Genomic DNA, 7,000 nt, shown 5'->3' with positions numbered 1-7,000 from the left:
TATCGTGTAGATGATCAATAAGGTTCTCAAATGGACTTTATTCCTCTAAAAATTACAGCTAAAGGTAGGTGTGTCAAAAGTAAATTTTTGGATTTGTTATCAAACTTTTCTCTTTGCTATGTTGCATGAAAATTGTTTTGCTTGAAGAATTTCTTGAGATAAGCAAGTATAATAAAAACATATGTTGCACATTAAAAACATATATGTATGTATACATACACATAAAATACAAAGTAAATAAATAATAAAACTTTAAACTAATGGCAGTATACATAAATGTGTATGTATATGTTGGTCATGCCGAAATAATAAACAAAAATCCTTTATTTTATTCGTAGTAAAATGGGTTAATTAAAGAATATAAACTGAAACAAATGACTATATGGAAGCTGTTAAATATTTTCATAAAAAACTGGCTCATTAGGCTGGATGCAACAAATTAGTTGTATAGTTAAAAAGATGTGGAAGAAATATCCTTTTTTCACTGTAAGCTGGCATGAGGCTAAAATTGTGCGTTTTCTAAGCGTTATAAGTAATACCACTATAGTTGGGAGTAATCAATGGACTCAGAGTCACGTTCTGAGTCTGTCTGTACATTAACACGTAGAGCTCAAGGTACAGATTACTTTTTGGGCTATGCTACATACTCCTCTTTAACTAACTAACTAACTAACTAACTAACTAACTAACTAACTAACTAACTAACTAACTAACTAACTACTAACTAACTAACTAACTAACTAACTAACTAACTAACTAACTACTAACTAACTAACTAACTAACTAACTAACTAACTAACTAACTACTAACTAACTAACTAACTAACTAACTAACTAACTAACTAACTAACTAACTAACTAACTAACTAACTAACTAACTAACTAACTAACTAACTAACTAACTACTAACTAACTAACTAACTAACTAACTAACTAACTAACTAACTAACTAACTAACTAACTAACTAACTAACTAACTAACTAACTAACTAACTAACTAACTAACTAACTAACTAACTAACTAACTAACTAACTAACTAACTAACTAACTAACTAACTACTAACTAACTAACTAACTAACTAACTAACTAACTACTAACTAACTAACTAACTAACTAACTAACTAACTAACTAACTAACTAACTAACTAACTAACTAACTAACTAACTAACTAACTAACTAACTAACTAACTACTAACTAACTAACTAACTAACTAACTAACTAACTAACTAACTAACTAACTAACTACTAACTAACTAACTAACTAACTAACTAACTAACTAACTAACTAACTAACTAACTAACTAACTAACTAACTAACTAACTAACTAACTACTAACTAACTACTAACTAACTAACTAACTAACTAACTAACTAACTAACTACTAACTAACTAACTAACTAACTAACTAACTAACTAACTAACTAACTAACTAACTAACTAACTAACTAACTAACTAACTAACTAACTAACTAACTAACTAACTAACTAACTAACTAACTAACTAACTAACTAACTAACTAACTAACTAACTAACTAACTAACTAACTAACTAACTAACTAACTAACTAACTAACTAACTAACTAACTAACTAACTAACTAACTAACTAACTAACTAACTAACTAACTAACTAACTAACTAACTAACTAACTAACTAACTAACTAACTAACTACTAACTAACTAACTAACTAACTAACTAACTAACTAACTAACTAACTAACTAACTAACTAACTAACTAACTAACTAACTAACTAACTAACTAACTAACTAACTAACTAACTAACTAACTAACTAACTACTAACTAACTAACTAACTAACTAACTAACTAACTAACTAACTAACTAACTAACTAACTAACTAACTAACTAACTAACTAACTAACTAACTACTAACTAACTAACTAACTAACTAACTAACTAACTAACTAACTAACTAACTAACTACTAACTAACTAACTAACTAACTAACTAACTAACTAACTAACTAACTAACTAACTAACTAACTAACTAACTAACTAACTAACTAACTAACTAACTAACTAACTAACTAACTAACTAACTAACTAACTAACTAACTAACTAACTAACTAACTACTAACTAACTAACTAACTAACTAACTAACTAACTACTAACTAACTAACTAACTAACTAACTAACTAACTAACTAACTAACTAACTAACTAACTAACTAACTAACTAACTAACTAACTAACTAACTAACTAACTAACTAACTAACTAACTAACTAACTAACTAACTAACTACTAACTAACTAACTAACTAACTAACTAACTAACTAACTAACTAACTAACTAACTAACTAACTAACTAACTACTAACTAACTAACTACTACTAACTAACTAACTAACTAACTAACTAACTAACTAACTACTAACTAACTAACTAACTAACTAACTAACTAACTAACAACTAACTAACTAACTAACTAACTAACTACTAACTAACTAACTAACTAACTAACTAACTAACTAACTAACTAACTAACTAACTAACTAACTAACTAACTAACTACTAACTAACTAACTAACTAACTAACTACTAACTAACTAACTAACTAACTAACTAACTAACTAACTAACTACTAACTAACTAACTAACTACTAACTAACTAACTAACTAACTAACTAACTAACTAACTAACTAACTACTAACTACTAACTAACTAACTAACTACTAACTAACTAACTAACTAACTAACTAACTAACTAACTAACTAACTCGGGGAGTTTTCCAGATTTTTCCTACCGAGCGCGTCCCCGGGTGGCGGATAGGGGGTGGTGATGGACCATCTGTCCTCTCCCAGCTTTAATTTCACTTAAGCTGAGGGAGGGCAGATTGTCCACCACCTGGGAATATTATATTCCCCGCGGACCAAAAAACTGGAAAAAAAAAAAACAAATATGGAAAATAAAAATGAAAAGATAAAAGTTACGGTGCAGGGCCTAAATAACCCAGTACCGGCGGCAAGTGTTGATCTACTCGCGAGTCACGTGTCGTCGTCATCCTGCAATCGTGAGCAGAATACTACTACGGAGGTGGGTACCTTGGCCTCCGTGGCGGACAATGCGTCAAGTGTACAGCATGCCGCTGGCAAAAATATAGGGGTGAAAGAGAAGGATGTACTCGGAGAGAGCTCTAAGCTACCTCAGCCTTTAAATATAGGTGAGGGTTCCGACTCTGAATCCTCAGATGATAATAAAAATAATACCATTATAGCAAATCCCAAAAAGGATGAAGTAGAGCAAATGGTGAAAGAGGTGAGTGATAGCATAGCTAAACTACCTATTACTAAGAAAAGACTTTCTGGAGCACAGAGGAGGAAGTTGAAAAAGATGCTTCAGGAAATCATAGTTAGTCAATCCCACGACACTCCAAAGGAAAAATCGGACTCTCTCACAAGATCTGAGGCAAAAAGGATCAGGTCTCCCGAGGAGTTGACAACTGAGAATAAACCTAAGAAGAAAAAGAGCTCCTCGTCTTCTAATACACAGTCGAAGCCAAGCCATACTTTACTCAAAGGAATCTCAAGTGAGAATCCTGCGAGTAAGGGTGACAACGCCAAGCCAGATATTCCGAAGACGAACACGTCGGCGAAATCAACCTCGAAGGTAAGGGAATCTCAAAAGAAGCCCCGAAAAACGAGGAAGGAGAAGCTAGACGGAGGAAAAGGAAAAGAGCCGCCATCTTACGCCAAAGTTGCCAGAAGTAGGCACCGGGACGATCTCTGCTATGCAGTTTACGATGCCGGTAATCCGACAGGCAAAATTCCAATAGACCAACAGAGTAAAATAGAAGACCTGGTCAACAATAAGATAGTGGACCATGCAATCGCTTCAAAGGGCAAACAACCAATAGAGAGCGAGAGCTGCGAGTTCAGCATGGGCGTGATGTTGATGAGGTTGGCATCTCACCAATGTGTTAGCACCCTAAAGAACTTGGTGGAAAGTATCCCTCCTCCCTGGGACGGCGCTAGGCTGGGACTGGCAAAGAAGAGCGAGCTTCCGGTGCTCCTAAAGTCCACTGTCTACATAAAAGGATGGGGCAGTAAACTGGCTAATGAACGTATACTGGAAATTCTTGGAGGTCAAAATGCTGAGCTGGCCGTGGAAAAATGGGATGTCTTTTACAGGAAAGAAGAACCTGAGGGAACTTTATTTGTAATAGGTATCGACCAGAAATCCATGGCTAGTCTTGCCAAGAATAAAGGAAGGGCTTACTTCGCCTCTAAATCTGTCATATTCAAAATTGGGAAGGTGCCGATTGGAAGGGCTGTTACAACAAGCCTCGAAAAGGACACTAAAAAACCTAAGACCACAGCATCAGTATCCACTACTGATAACGTTGAGGAGTCAAATCCTAAAATCGAGGAATTTACCATTAACTCGCCAGAAGAAAGTGTAGTTGCCCTTTCCAAAATTGGGAAGGCGCCGATTGAAAGGGCTGTCAAAACCGGCCCCGACAAGGACACTAAAACACCTAAGACAGTACCCAAAGCATCATTAGCAAGTACTAGCAATGTTGAGGAGTCAAATCCTAAAAGCGAGGAGGAAATCACTCACCCGCCAGAAGACAGAACAGCAATGCTCTCCAGAATTGGGAATGTGTCTATTAAAAATATTGCTATTCCTATGCCTCATAAGGACACCGCAGTGCCATCAACAGTACTCACTGCATTAATAGCCACTTCAGGCTATCCGGAGGAGTCAAATCCAAAGAGCGAGGAGGTGACCACCAACTCGCTGGAAGACAGTTTAATGGATGACCATGATTGAGGTTATCCAAATAAACCTCCATCGGAGCGAGACAGCTACCAACGCTCTGATGGCTAAAATCAACACAGGTAAAATACATATAGCTTTAATCCAGGAACCTTGGACGATTCGCAACAAGGTTTCTGGATTAAATCACGTAAATTTCCAACTTTTCTACGCTGATACAGGATCTCGCCCGAGAACATGTATCTTATGTCACAAGAACTTATGTTTTCTCCTCTCAACAGGATTATCAACATCGGATGCAACGGTGCTGAAGAAAGGTCGTGGCAACATATTCCTTGCATCTATTTACCTGCCTTTCGATTCTCCGACACTACCACCAACGTCGGATCTGATGAAACTGGTTGAAGAGGCACAAAGGAAAAATAAGAAAATTGTAATAGGTTGTGATGCCAACTCGCATCATGTAGCTTGGGGTAGTACAAACACCAATCGCAGGGGACAAGCCCTCATGGATTTCTTTAATACTAAAGACTTGATAACATTGAACTTAGGTAATAAAGCTACCTTCGTCAATAGAATCAGAGAAGAAGTATTAGATATAACTATATGTTCAGAAGAGCTTATAAACGAAATTCAGGATTGGAGAGTTTCGGACGAGCACTCCTTTTCTGATCATCGGTACATAAGATTCAAAATACTAAGGCCACCACCAAAGCCGATAAAGTTTCGGAATAAGTCTAAAACTAATTGGACAATGTTCGGGACCTTACTAAAGAACCGTTTAGGTCAGGACACTTTTCAATGTCGAAATAAAGAGGATATAGATGCCAAAGTGGAAACGTTCACAAGTGCCCTGGTTGAATCGTTCGAGGACAGCTGCCCTCTGCGAGAGCGGAGATCTGCCCAGGAAAAACCCTGGGTAACTGGGGAGATCCGGAACCTTGGGAAGACTCTTCGCAAACTATTTAACCGGGCACGGCGTAAAAAGACCGCAGTATACTGGGATGAGTATCGTAATAAACTTGGTGAATATAAGAAAATCGTTCGAAAAGCCAAACGAGACTCCTGGAAACTTTTCTGTGAACAGGTAGATAGCGTAAATGACGTATCGAAGATAAAAAAATTCCTATCCAAAACTCATGTCCAACCGGAATCTATGATCGATGACACGGGCAGGAGGCTTGAGGATATGGAGGAGACAATGAAACTCCTAATGGATTCTCATTTCCCACCCGGTATATCGAATAACATAGATGAACCGATATTGGAGGAAGGGGAGGGTAACACGGAAATAGTTATTACAACTGACATGGTGAAAGGGGCAATCAAGAGCTTTGCTCCCTATAAAGCTGCAGGACCGGATGGAATTTTCCCGGCACTTTTGCAGATGGAGGCGGGACTGGTTTCCGTACATCTGTCACAGATATTCACTGCATGCTTAAAATTGGCATATACCCCAGTTAAATGGCAGGATGCAAGGGTAATATTTATACCCAAACCAGGGAAACCTAGCTATGCGACACCTAAGTCCTATCGACCGATAAGTCTTACGTCCTTCCTACTTAAAACCTTGGAACGGATAGTCGATAGCATGGTTAAAAGCAGCATACCATACAATGACCTTAAATATAAGCAGCATGCTTATGTAAAGGGACGATCGGTGGAAACCGCTTTAAATGAAGTTGTCCACTACATAAGTGAATCTTTCGATAGCAAACTGTATACACTGGCAGTATGCATTGACATCGAAGGCGCTTTCAATAACGTGCACACTGATACCCTTATCCAATCCCTAGACCAGTTTTATGTTGACCGGGTGCTCCGTAACTGGATCAACTACATGCTAAGGAACAGATGGATAAGCTGCGAGATGTACGATATAACTATCAGGAAAAAGGTGTTTCGCGGTATACCACAGGGTGGCATTTTGTCACCTTTACTCTGGGTCACCACGATTAATAGCCTCCTAAGGACCCTAACCGAGAAAGGACTTAGACCTGTCTGCTATGCAGACGATATCGTAATACTTTTAAAGGGAAAGGATCCAAATTACTTGTGTAGAAGAGCTGAGGAGGCTCTGAATACGGCCTTGAGCTGGGCTCAACCGAGAGGCCTCAATGTTAACCCGGCGAAGACGGAAATCTGTCTTTTCACAAGAAAGACAAAAATTTCTACATATACTGAACCTTGCTTCTTGGGCAAGAAGATACCGGTGACAGACAAAGTTAAGTACTTAGGTGTAATACTTGACCG

Source organism: Lucilia sericata, unplaced genomic scaffold, assembly GCF_015586225.1.
Source record: "Lucilia sericata isolate MDLA Ls3-8-SP2 unplaced genomic scaffold, ASM1558622v1 Contig000179F_arrow, whole genome shotgun sequence".
Classification (NCBI taxonomy): domain Eukaryota; kingdom Metazoa; phylum Arthropoda; class Insecta; order Diptera; family Calliphoridae; genus Lucilia; species Lucilia sericata.
This window is presented reverse-complemented; position numbering follows the sequence as displayed.